The following is a 12500-nucleotide window of genomic DNA, read 5'->3' as shown; positions in this document are numbered from 1 at the left end:
CCACCTTCAAGTTAGACTTGAACTGTTTGCACCGTGCGTAGCAGATAACGGACCGGTCCAGTACACGGCATCGGACAGACGAGGCCCCCTCGTCGTCCCTACGTGCTGAGCTCTTCCCGTTTCGCTCGCAGCTACTCAGGGAATCCCGGTTGGTTTCTCTTCCTCCTCTTATTAATATGCTTAAATTCTGAGGGTCGTCACACATCACTTGAGGCCTACAGACTCCACTGTCACAATGATGCGACGGGAGAAGCGGTGATAAATCACCCCTGTCGTGCTAACCTCACTCACCCACACGGCGTGAGCACGTCTCGCGACTGCAACTGGATGCGAGGAAAGATACGAGCGCGTTGGGCCGCAAGTGTTACTCGACCCGAGCCAACCGGTGGAAGTCCCCGTGCAATTGGTGATAACCTTATATGCTGTGGTGGATACATCCGTTGGTTGATACTAGAGGTCGAACCGTGCGACTTGACGCGCGCTCGCTCTTCACCCATGCTCACATGTGTGTGTGTGTTTAGGTTTGTGTACCATACCTCGTATGTCTCTCTGTGTTAGCACTCTCACTTTCAGCGCCCACGGTCCCGACAAGGATGCGGATCCGAGCACGCCATGCTGCGACAGCCTACCCCCCTATGATGGGGTCAGGACGGTCAGTTTGGTTAGAGTGTTGAGATAACTTGGTAGGCACTCAAGGATGTGTGCATCGGTCGGGTTGAGTCGTCCGATGCGCCATATGCGTTCAACGTGTCGATGTTCATGTGTCCTGCAGTTCACATTCTGACGCGCATTTAGCTGCGGTCTTCATCGATCCATGAGCCGAGTGATCCCCTGCCTAGGGTTTAACGTACACACCGAACTAGTTGATGAATGGAACCGAAGTCCATCCATCCATTATACACATACCAACACACAACTCTGGTTCCCTAGTACCACACTGCAGGCGCCCACGGCCCCGACGGTTGCGGAGCCGAGCACGCCAAAGTGCGACTGTCGATCACCCCGTTGTGACACGACAATCAGTCAGTGTATAAGGTACCCGGTACTACCAAAGTGTGCATCTTTACTGACCTTCGCCGAGGCAGTGGTATGTGTATCCCTTTGAAAGAGTTGCTTTCGCTCAACTCTACCAAGTGTGCTACACCATCTTGTGGTTGTAGCGTGCGCGTCAGCATGTGATGCCGACGATGCGTTTGGCAACCTCACTCCCGGACTTGTTTGATCGGTAATGATCCTTCCGCAGGTTCACCTACGGAAACCTTGTTACGACTTTTACTTCCTCTAAATCATCAAGTTCGGTCAACTTCGGCCGTGCCAACTGCAGCTCACGAAGGAACCGCGGAAGGTATGCCTCCAGAGACCTCACTAAATAATCCATCGGTAGTAGCGACGGGCGGTGTGTACAAAGGGCAGGGACGTAATCAGCGCTAGCTAATGACTAGCACTTACTAGAAATTCCAGGTTCATGGGGACCGTTGCAGTCCCCAATCCCAACTAAATGAGCATTTGGGTGATTTCCCGTTCCTCTCGGAATGGGGGCGCCTATTGGCGAGAACACGCTGCTGCCCACATTGTAGCACGCGTGCAGCCCAGAACATCTAAGGGCATCACGGACCTGTTATCGCTCACTCTCACCTTGCTAAACACAAGTTGTCCCGCTAAGCAGGGCAAACTAGTGCGACGACCGCCCGCGAAGGCGCCGCCGCCCCGTAACGTCAGGTGCGCCCGGAGGCACACTGCTGACAGCGTTCTAGTTAGCTTGTTTGAGTCGCGTTCGTTATCGGAATTAACCAGACAAATCATTCCACGAACTAAGAACGGCCATGCACCACTACCCTTAAATTTGAGAAAGAGCTCTTAATCTGTCTTACCTCGATAAGTTCGGACCTGGTAAGTTTTCCCGTGTTGAGTCAAATTAAGCCGCAAGCTCCACTTCTTTTTTTTTTAAATACAGTGTGTTTAGTTTTATTAATGGTAAACAAAGAAACATTAACATTAATAAACGCAAACACCGCACCAATACCGACAGCATTCCCTGCACGGGTGTGGCTGCCGGTGTTTTTGCACGTTGAGACCTACTATAATGTTAGGAGCCCGTGCTCCTCCTGATCAAACATGACTGTACAAACAAAAACATTTATTACTCATCACGACATATAAACACCTAACGCGCCTTTGCTACCAAGCCAATACTAAAAGAGACGCTTCACCAAGACAGTAAGTAAATACTAAAGCACACGCCTGCTCGAGTACGCTCTCGCTCTCGTCCACCAACGCAAGCGACCAAAGGCGTATGCTCCATCAAGCTAGCGTGTGGCTGTCTCGGCCTCCGTTATGGCGGCTTCTTCGTCGGCCGACAGCACTTCGCGATGGCGGTCGGCAACCGCATTGCGGGCATGACGTCTTTGACGTTCTCGTTCGCGCCGGTTTGCACGTCGGCGTTCAAGCTCCTCCTCCGCTGGCGGCTGCCTTCTCCGACGCAGTTGGCCCGAACGCACTGGCCGGATTGTACCGGCCCGCAATTGCCGCCGATACTCCTGCTGACGCTGGTTCCGCCTTAACCGTCGGCGAAGAATTTCTTCAGCTGATGGCGGAGCCAAGTTGCGAGCGGGTCTAGCCGGGCGTTGATTGTTGGCTGCTGCTGGTTGGTTGTTGTCTCCTCCATCGTCATCATCCATCAGCTGGCGCCTCTCCCGCTGCTCCCGACGACGTCTCCGCTGGTAAGCGTTGCGGCTGGCTCGACGGTCAGCTCGCCGTCTCACTTCCGCGTGTCGCAGTGCTTCCGTGTTAGCACCGGAAATGGCAGCATTCTCGGCCGATTGGTCATCCAGCCATCGCTGCTGTAGGAAGGTGCAAACTCGTTTTGCAGCCTGTTCCGCCTGCTGCCAGTTAGCTGGGCTTGCCAGCATCCAGCCTGCCAGCTCCTCCGGTGTTACTACTACGCCGTCGTCTTTCGTCAGGAGCTGCACCCTTATGTCCGCGAACCTCGGGCAGTGGAACATCACGTGTTCTGCTGACTCGATCACGGCTGAGTCGGTGCAGAACGGGCAAGTCGGGGCTGAGATGAACCCCATGACGTGCAGAAACTCCCGGAAGAAACCGTGTCCGGAGAGTATCTGACTCAGGTGGAATCCGATCTCTCCATGCTTCCGACCTACCCAACCGCTGATGTCTGGCAATACGCGATGTGCCCAGCGCTTGAACCTACTCGCGGTCGGATGACCGCACTCCTGATTCCAATCGCTCTGCCACTTCGCCATGGTTGCTGACCTTTCCAGCCTCTGTATGACGTCGCGGTCGATCAGCACCCCTTGCTGTAGTGCCTGTTGATGCCGCCTGTGACGCCGGGCAGCTTCCTCCACTTGCAAGCGCAGTGGTATCAGCCCAGCCAACACTACCGCTGTTCCGTAGCTGACTGTGCGAAAGGTACGCGCAACCCCCCTCGCAAGAGGCCGTTGTAGCTGCTCCAATCTCCTTCTGCACCACTGCAGCTCCACCGCTTCCGCCCAGATAGGTGCCGCGTACTTCACCACCGAGTCCGCAACTGCTGCTAGCAAGCGACGCTTCGCTACCCTCGGTCCAGCGTGGTTAGGCATCACGCTGGTGGCCAACTTCACCACACGGAGAGCCTTCGCGGTTGCCTTCTCGACGTGTGGTTTCCACGAGAGGTGGTCGTGAAGTATGACCCCGAGGTAGCGTATTGCTTGCTTTGAGCGGACTTCCACTCCGTCGATCCTTACGGGCACCTGTGGGTGGCCCCGACGCAAACTCGAGATGAGCACCACCTCGGTTTTTTCCGGGGCCAGCTGTAAACGGTGTTGCTGCATCCACGCAGAGATCATTGCTACGGCCTGCTCGGCCACTCCCGCTGCCTCCTCTGGTGTGCATCCCCTTGCCAGTACTGCCAGATCATCAGCGAAGCCGATGACCGATGCTCCGTCGGGCAGCTGCAGGCGTAACACTCCATCGTACAGGATGTTCCATAGCGTGGGGCCCAAGATGGACCCCTGCGGAACTCCTGCCGTTACCTGTCGTGTTACCGGACCGGTGTTCGTGTCGTACGTCAACACGCGGTCAGAGAAGTACTCCTGCAAGATGCTGCGCAATCTTGAGGGCACTCCTTTTTCCTGCAGCGCCTGTGAGATCGCCAGCCAGTCCGCGGAGTTGAATGCATTCCGGACGTCTAGCGCTACAACCAACAGACAGCGCTTGTCTCGCTGGTTTGTCCGTCCAAAGCTCATCGCGGATCTGGCAGCATCAATCACCAACTCCACCGCCTGAAGTGTGGATCGCCCGCATCGGAACCCGAACTGTTGCTCAGAAAGTAGCGGTCCTGATGGCACCTCGATGTGGTCGTTCAGACGATCCAGCAGAACTCGTTCAAACAGCTTCCCCGGAGTGTTGATCAGCATCACCGGCCTGACCGATGACGGTTCTCCGGGGGGTTTTCCTGGCTTGGGAATGAGAACCAGCTTGGCCGTCTTCCACTGGCGAGGAAAGTGGCCGTCGTCCAGCAGCCGCTGGAACAGTCGAACGTGCGTAGCTGGGTATGCCCGCACAGCAGCAGTCAGCGCGGCATTTGGCACGCCGTCCAAACCTGGCGCCTTCCTCGGATTCAGACCCGCAACGATATTGAGCAGCTCCTGTTCGGTAATGGGTCGAATCGGTACACCGTCTGGTTCGATGTCAGGCCAGTTGACAGGGGAGTGTTCCGGGAAGAGCACATCCACAATGTGCTGCAGGTTGGCCGGATCGCGTTCTGGTGCAACGCGACTCCCTCCGAGCCGTTGCAGCAACTCCCCCTGCCACCGGCCTGTCTCGTCCTCCTCGAGATGCTGGATGTATTCTGCGTACCGATCCCGCTTGCTTGTGCGTATCGCCGCTGTCAGGCGATGGCGTGCCTCCTGCAAATCCACCGACATTGCAGATCGAGCCTCAGCGTCAGCAGCCGAGAGCGATTGTCGTCGTTCCCAGAGTTGGCGGCACTCTTCGCGCAGTTGACCGATTTGTGGCGTCCACCAATACGTCGGTTTACCGGTGTGGCCAACGTACGGGGTGACCTCCGCCATAATTTCTCCACAAGCTCGGCTGAGAGCGCGTGTCAGGCTCTCCGCATCGGTAACTCCAACCTCGTACTGAATCCGCTGCAGCGCAATAGCAAAAAGCTCGCCATCAAACTGCCGCGTTTGCCACCTACGCCCTGCTGCACGCACTGTCGAAGTCTCTTCCCGTGTGCGATGACTCCTTGTTGCCTGGTTCTCGCCAACTGTGAAGCGAATGTACCGGTGATCGCTGTACGAGTAGGCATCCAGCATCCTCCATTGTTGCTCGGGGTCCCCCACCAGGTCAGAGCGGCAGATGTTGGAGCTTGCGAAAGCAACATCGACGATGCTCGGGCGAGCAACGCCGTTTCCAAGGAAGGTGTCATCCCTCCCCAGATTCAACACCTCAAGCCCGAGCTCTTCCACAAGCTGTGCCAGCTCCTCTCCCTTGGTGTTGACGCGTTCACTACCCCATGTGCCGTGCCACGCGTTAAAGTCGCCTACGAGCAGCACACGAGAGTGTCCCGAGGCAAGCGTCTCGATACGCTCCAGCATGCCGACGAATTCGGGGACCCCAATGCTCGGTGACGCATAGCAGGCGATGATGGTAATGCCTGCTACGTCCGCCGCTACGATGCCGGAGAAGCACGTACTGCGTACGCGTTGCACTGGATGGGTTCTACCGCTCACGACAATCGCCACCTTGTTATCGCGGTCTACCACCCAGTTTGCGTTGTTCTCCGGGACCGAGCACAGCTCGCACATCACCAATACATCAGCTCGTTCCGTCCTCATAGTGTTGAGTGCCAGGTCTTGGGCACTTCTACTCCGGTTGGCATTTAGCTGGAGGACCTGCAGTCTTAGGGCCATCACAACTGAGGCCGTCCTCCTCCAATGCAGTTGTAGGCGGCGATTCGATGAGGGCCACCACACTTGATGCATCGCACCTCCTGCTTGCATGCAGCCGCACGATGACCGGCCTCACCACACCGTATACAGCAGTTGCTGCGGTCCACCCCTGTGCAGTAGGCCGCCAAATGGCCTCGCTCGAGACAGCGGAAGCAACGACGCATCGAAGCGTCCAGCCTCGGCACCCTCTCCACCCTGCAGGCGGAGTAGTCGATGAGCAGGGGGTCAGTCCTGCTCATGATAGCCTCCGCTTCCGCCCGCGGCAGACGAAGGCGTGCCCGCTTGGTAGCGTCAGGCAGCTCCCACATACGGATCGAGGCCACTGTCGGCTCTTTCTTCAGTGCCGACTTCAGGGCCTCTTTGATTGTGGCTTCCTCGGTCAGATGGTCCACATTGCGGACAATGACCTCAGCCATCTCCGTGACCACCTTGACCGTCCCTTTATCGCCAAGAACTGCCTGGATACGATCACGCAGCGCAAGCGAGTCGACCTCGCGCGTGAGGTCCATCCGCAGGTTGCCCTTTGGGGTCCTCTTTCCAATCCGGATGTATTTCTGCGCATCCTCTAGCGCAGGGGCGGTCCGGATCGGTCGATACATATCGGCAAAGCTCACGCCTGGTGCCGGTATCACCAGTATGGCGTCTGGTCGTCTCCTACTTGTCCGTTGGGCTGGTTGGGGGAAACGTTGGGGTGCCTTTGGCGGCTGGGGCCGCTGTTGTTGCTGAGGCTGCCTCGGAGGCCTCTGCCCAACCGTTTGCCACCCAGGTGACAGGACGTCCCGATAAGACAGCTGCTGCGGCTGAGGGCGGACTGCTTCACGCCCCGGTCTCTGCTGCTGCTGCCTTTCCTTTTCCGCTTCAGCGCGCAATTGGTCCTGCAACTCCAGCAACCGATGGTGGGCAGGACCGCTTGTCTCACGGGTCAGTGCCCTCGTGCGCTTTTGAGACCGCTTAACGGTCTTCTTACTGGGTCCAGGCTGGGATACCGCTTGGTTTCCCAAGCCCGTACCAACCGCGGAGGAGTACATCTCCGACACCGTCCGTGTCCCCATCCTATAGAGTTCAAGCTCTCGCCTAAGAACTTTATTCTCCTGGTCGCTGGCTTCCAGCCTCTCCGTCACTTGGGTCAGCCTCTCGGTCATCGTTTCCAGCTTCTGCAACAGTCTCTCGATGAGCTGGTGCGATCCCTCCGGCGCCCCATTCGAATTCACTGGTCGAACGGTAGCAGCCGTTGCTTCCGGTGAGGTCACCCTGCGTGGTGACGGAATCGGTGGTGTAGTGGCTGCGGTCCTCCGTGAGCCATTCTCCTCCCGCATCTCTTCCTCTAAAGAGGTTGGCTCGGGGGAGGAGAGAACCACCACCATCGGGACGGCGGAGGCCGGCAAACCCGAATTATTCTCCTCGCTGGTTGCCACTGGTTCCTGTGGCGTCGTGCCATGGAAAGCCGCCATTGTTCTTGGTGAAACCTCAATCGGCTCCAACACCACTCGTGGCTGAAGAGGTGGCTCACCTATACGCCGTTTCTTCACCACCGCCTTCTTCAGTGATTCCGGAACAACCGGAACATCAGATTCCGACTCCCCGTTGTCGGTGTCTGATCCCATCTTGAGTTGATGGGCGCAAACTATCCGCTATTTACGTCATCTCCCGCCAGATGACGAAAACCGGGAAGATTTCCTGCTCGCTAACACTTAGCAGGTTCGTCGCCTGTCCTACCACCCAAGTCTCCACGGTTTGGGATGGTTTCCCGTTGCAGGTGGGGGGGCGGAGGGGCTTCGGACACACACCACACAAATTTTCACGCACTCGCACTTAATTTCCCCTAAATATCCCCCTTTTTGAAAGTTTGCCAATATTCAGGCGAGGGTGGGGGGAAGTGGGGTTTGCGGTGGGCCCCAGAAACTCCTTGAAAAATTTGTCCTCCTCACGTTATACGGGAAAAACCACACCCCGGAATTTTCCGTACTTATTTAAAAATTTCCGCTCACTATTTCCCTTATTAAGGCGCTCGTCGGCGCTCGGACGAAGGGGGAGGGGGGGTATGGGGAGCGGGGACACCTCGTTTCACCACCAAAAGTTGCATATGATTTTTCTCAACACTTTCCACCGGTTTTTAGAATTTTCCGTACACTTTTCGAATTTTCCCGCCCAATTCCTTATTTTCCCTTATTAAGGGATTTTTTTCCCTTTCGGTCGGGGTGCGGGGGGGAAATGGGTGGCAGGAAAATTATCAAGATGTCCCGAAAATTATTATAGAGTTTTCTGAATAATCTCCACTGGTTTACACGATTTTATGACACACTTTTTCTTAATTGAAAAAATTTTCACTAATGTCAGAATTTTTTGTCCCATGGGAATTTATTTTTGTCCCATGGGTCATGGGACATGTCCAATGTCAAATTTTTGTCACCACTATAAATGCACTTTTTTTGGTTATTTTTCACCGTTTTCTTTCCGGTTTTTTGCACTATTTCACTAGCTGGCACTTTTCCGCTTCTTTTAACACCACATGCGTCCAGATCCGTTGCGTATTGGGTGAAAAAAGTGAGATCCGGAACAAGACGCCACGTGGAAACGTCACAATCTGGATTTTTCCCACACTTTTTTCCGGCCCAAATGGACCGATTTTCGGTCTGTTTTCACTTGTACCCACTAATCACGACACGATCTAACGATTTAAACCACTTCCGATTAGATCCGGACACTTTTTCTGCACGCTTCAAGAAACAGTTTCTTCTTCTTCTTCTTCTTCTATAGCCGGAATGTTTTTTACAGTTTTTTCCGCGTACAGACCACCGGCATCCACCGTTTTTTCCGTCGAAAACACTAAATTGGCTCCCAGTCTTGCGTTTTCAGCGAAAACCGCATCTAAAACGGTTGCTTAGAGCCGCCAAATCAGTGAAAAACCCCCTCCATACAAAATGTATGGGGTTTTGTTTATACCACACTTTCACTGTTTTTTCCAGTTTTTTGGTCCAAATTCACTTCCAAATGATAACAAACGCCTTTTTATCACTTTTAAAGCACTCTGTAAAGAATTTAAACACTTTTTTCACCTTTTTTCGACAATTTTTTGCGCAGCTCACGGAAACACCACCGTTCGCTGTCAACTGTCAAACGCCTCTGCAAGCTCCACTTCTTGTGGTGCCCTTCCGTCAATTCCTTTAAGTTTCAACTTTGCAACCATACTTCCCCCGGAACCCGATTTTGGTTTCCCGGAAGCTACTGAGAGCACCGAATGTAGTAGCGTCTCCCAATTGCTGATTGGCATCGTTTACGGTTAGAACTAGGGCGGTATCTAATCGCCTTCGATCCTCTAACTTTCGTTCTTGATTAATGAAAGCATCCATGGCAAACGCTTTCGCTTCAGTTGGTCCTACGACGGTCTACGAATTTCACCTCTCGCGCCGTAATACCAATGCCCCCAACTACTTCTGTTAATCATTACCTCTGGGTCTATACAAAACCAACCAAAAGACTCAGACCGAGGTCATGTTCCATTATTCCATGCAAGATTATTCTCGGCCAACGCCAACCCTGGGCGGGTGTGGACGCTTTTGTACTAGCCTGCTTGAAGCACTCTAATTTGTTCAAGGTAAATGGGAGCTGCCCGGGCACCACGCACCGGCTCGGGACGTGCCCGACCGATCACGAGGTTGACGCCCAGGCACACCATTGTGAGTCGCAGCCGCGAGCTCGCGCACGAACGTATCCGGCGTGTGCCGGGCGCCCGCGGCGGTCGCGTGTCTGGACGGGGAATCAACTTCGAACGTTTTAACCGCAACAACTTTAATATACGCTAGTGGAGCTGGAATTACCGCGGCTGCTGGCACCAGACTTGCCCTCCACTTGATCCTTATTGAAGGATTTATGCTCAATTCATTCCAATTATGGACCATCGTTAGAGAGGTCCATATTGTTATTTCTCGTCACTACCTCCCCGTGCCGGGATTGGGTAATTTACGCGCCTGCTGCCTTCCTTGGATGTGGTAGCCATTTCTCAGGCTCCCTCTCCGGAATCGAACCCTGATTCCCCGTTACCCGTCGCAACCATGGTAGTCCTCTACACTACCATCAATAGTTGATAGGGCAGACATTTGCAAGATCTGTCGTCGGTCAAGCGACCATACGATCGGCATCCTTATCCAGACTTCAACTCAAGCCGCCCGGAGGCGATTGGTTTTACTAATAAGTGCACCAGTTCCACCGCCCGCAAGCGGACAGCGGTCCCGGCATGTTGCATGTATTAGCTCTGGCTTTTCCACAGTTATCCAAGTAACTGATGGGTGGATGATCTTGTGAATTATGGCTGTTGTACTGAGCCTTATGCGGTTTCACATTCATTTATGTTTGTACTTAGACATGCATGGCTTAACCTTTGAGACAAGCGTATATTACTGGTAGGATCAACCAGAATTCGTCTTCGTCAATTGCTTGTTCGATATTTTTTGTCTACCAGGGCACCAGTCCCCGCAGACTCTCTTTCTACGTTCATCAGGTGACACAATCTTTGTTGTGACCACTCTCATTGACCTGCGGCAGTACACCGACTCCACAGCGCCAATAACCACACGAGCAAAGGTTGTTCAGGAGGATGTCAGATTATCGATGTACATCGTACACCAACATTTGACGTACCGAGGCATTACACCCCGCACGCCCCCAACAGGACCAATCAAGGCTCGCATACGACCTGCGACTTACTGCGGCTCCCTGAAGGTCCCCGTAGGACGACCATCACCAGTTAAGGTGTAGTTGACTTGTCAGGGCACGGTAGTCCCCACAAGTCCCCGATTATTCGTGGATATCGTCCTACGATTGTTTCTGACTCCTTTTGCTCCCCGCAGGTCCCCGTAGGACGACCATCACCAGTTAAGGTGTAGTTGACTTGTCAGGGCACGGTAGTCCCCACAAGTCCCCGATTATTCGTGGATATCGTCCTACGAGTTTTTGTGACCCTTGGGTTCCCGGCAGGTCCCCGTAGGACAACCATCACCAGTTAAGGTGTAGTTGACTTGTCAGGGCACGGTGGTCCCCACAAGTCCCCGATTATTCGGAGATATTGTCCTACGAGTTTTAGTGACCCTTTTGTTCCCCGCAGGTCCCCGTAGGACGACCATCACCAGTTAAGGTGTAGTTGACTTGTCAGGGCACGGTAGTCCCCACAAGTCCCCGATTATTCGTGGATATCGTCCTACGAGTTTTTGTGACCCTTGGGTTCCCGAACTTTGCTACGATGGTTCTGCCTCCAGAGGAGACTTATGAACACTTCGTATCATTTCTTACACCGAACCATGGGATCGCGAGATTGCTCCCGGATCCCTAATCACCTTACATTTTCGTTTCGTTTCCGTACACTACGATGAGCTAATTCAATTTGTTTGTTCGTCTGGCGAACGTTTTATTGCGGAATTACCGCGGTACTTCCAGCCGGGTATGGCTGCCGTACGACCTACAGGATAGATCATCGAACCACTTTTCGTGCATATTGTCCGTCGAGGGTATCACCTCGATACCCCCAACAGACCTTTGGACACTTCCTCACTACTCCTTGGAGCAGCAATCAGGGAACCATATAGTAGGAACAGCCGAATATGGAACTCTTTTCGTACTTTGGACACCTCCTATAACTTGTATGGCGACTTCGGGGACCTTCATTTCGTTCTCAGTTGGTACCCCTATTTCGGTCTTTGGACACCTCGTCTTACCCGTATAACTCACTTTAGGTCCACTTATTTGCCTGATATCTCATCGTGAACCCGTTTTTCGTACACCGTACACACCTAGGAACACCACATATGCGTTTCCCTTTCGATCGTGAAGTTTTCAAATTTTTCGATTTTTGGTCCTAGAAATTCATGAACGGTGGGAGACCAAAATTTTTCATAAAAAAAAAATTTTCACCGTTTGACCATAAAAACCTTCTTTTCGTACATACCCCATCATTTCTTCACGTTTTAGGCCATTTCTGAAATTTTCGCTTCGATAGTGTGTCCCCTATAATACAAAATGAACATTTTGCATCTCCCACAAGTGGCCATTTTTTTCCGCCACTGAAGAACACGACCTCGGGAACTCGGACCTAGGACGTGGCCATGTAAGTCATAGGCCACCCCAACTTTTGCAAAATACTGTTTCTTTTCACTTTTCATGATCTAAGGCGCGTTCCGACGGCGTTTTGAACAAATTTATGAGAAAAAAAATTTTGACCCTCGGACCAAAATTTTTTCGTTCGGGGCCCCATGGCCTATGGCCAGTATGGGAACTCGGGATGCCGATATGACAAAATTTGTCAAAAAATCACTAAAAAGTCGCTATGGCCCATTATTTAGAGCTTGTTGAGACCTTTCTAAAACACCTTGGTTGACCCCTGTCCGATAAGTAGTTTTCGAGATATTCGAGAAAATGTGATTTTTTGGGACTTAGAAAATTTTTGACCCGTACCCTAAGAAAAAGTGATTTTTTCATAGGACAATTTTTTCTTCGCAAATACTGTTTGGTTTCACTTTTCATTATTAGAAACGCGTTCCGAAGCCATTTTCATCAAAA

The 12500-nt window shown here is 53.0% G+C and overlaps 2 non-coding genes across 2 annotated transcripts in view; both read right to left on the bottom strand.

Moving 5' to 3' along the window:
- Positions 1 to 217, bottom strand: part of LOC118516068 — a 4266-nt gene extending 4049 nt beyond the window's left edge. Inside the window, exon 1 of the ribosomal RNA XR_004907646.1 lies at positions 1 to 217. This exon is cut by the window's left edge and continues 4049 nt beyond it. This is a non-coding gene — a ribosomal RNA (large subunit ribosomal RNA).
- A 468-nt stretch (positions 218 to 685) lies between these two features.
- Positions 686 to 843, bottom strand: LOC118516058. The gene has a single exon (XR_004907636.1). It is a non-coding gene; the product is annotated as a 5.8S ribosomal RNA (ribosomal RNA).
- Positions 844 to 12500: the final 11657 nt, after the last annotated feature.

Source organism: Anopheles stephensi, unplaced genomic scaffold (assembly GCF_013141755.1).
Source record: "Anopheles stephensi strain Indian unplaced genomic scaffold, UCI_ANSTEP_V1.0 ucontig223, whole genome shotgun sequence".
NCBI classification, from domain to species: Eukaryota; Metazoa; Arthropoda; class Insecta; order Diptera; family Culicidae; genus Anopheles; species Anopheles stephensi.
Note: the sequence above shows the minus strand (reverse complement) of the source record. Positions and strands in the feature narration are given on the sequence as shown.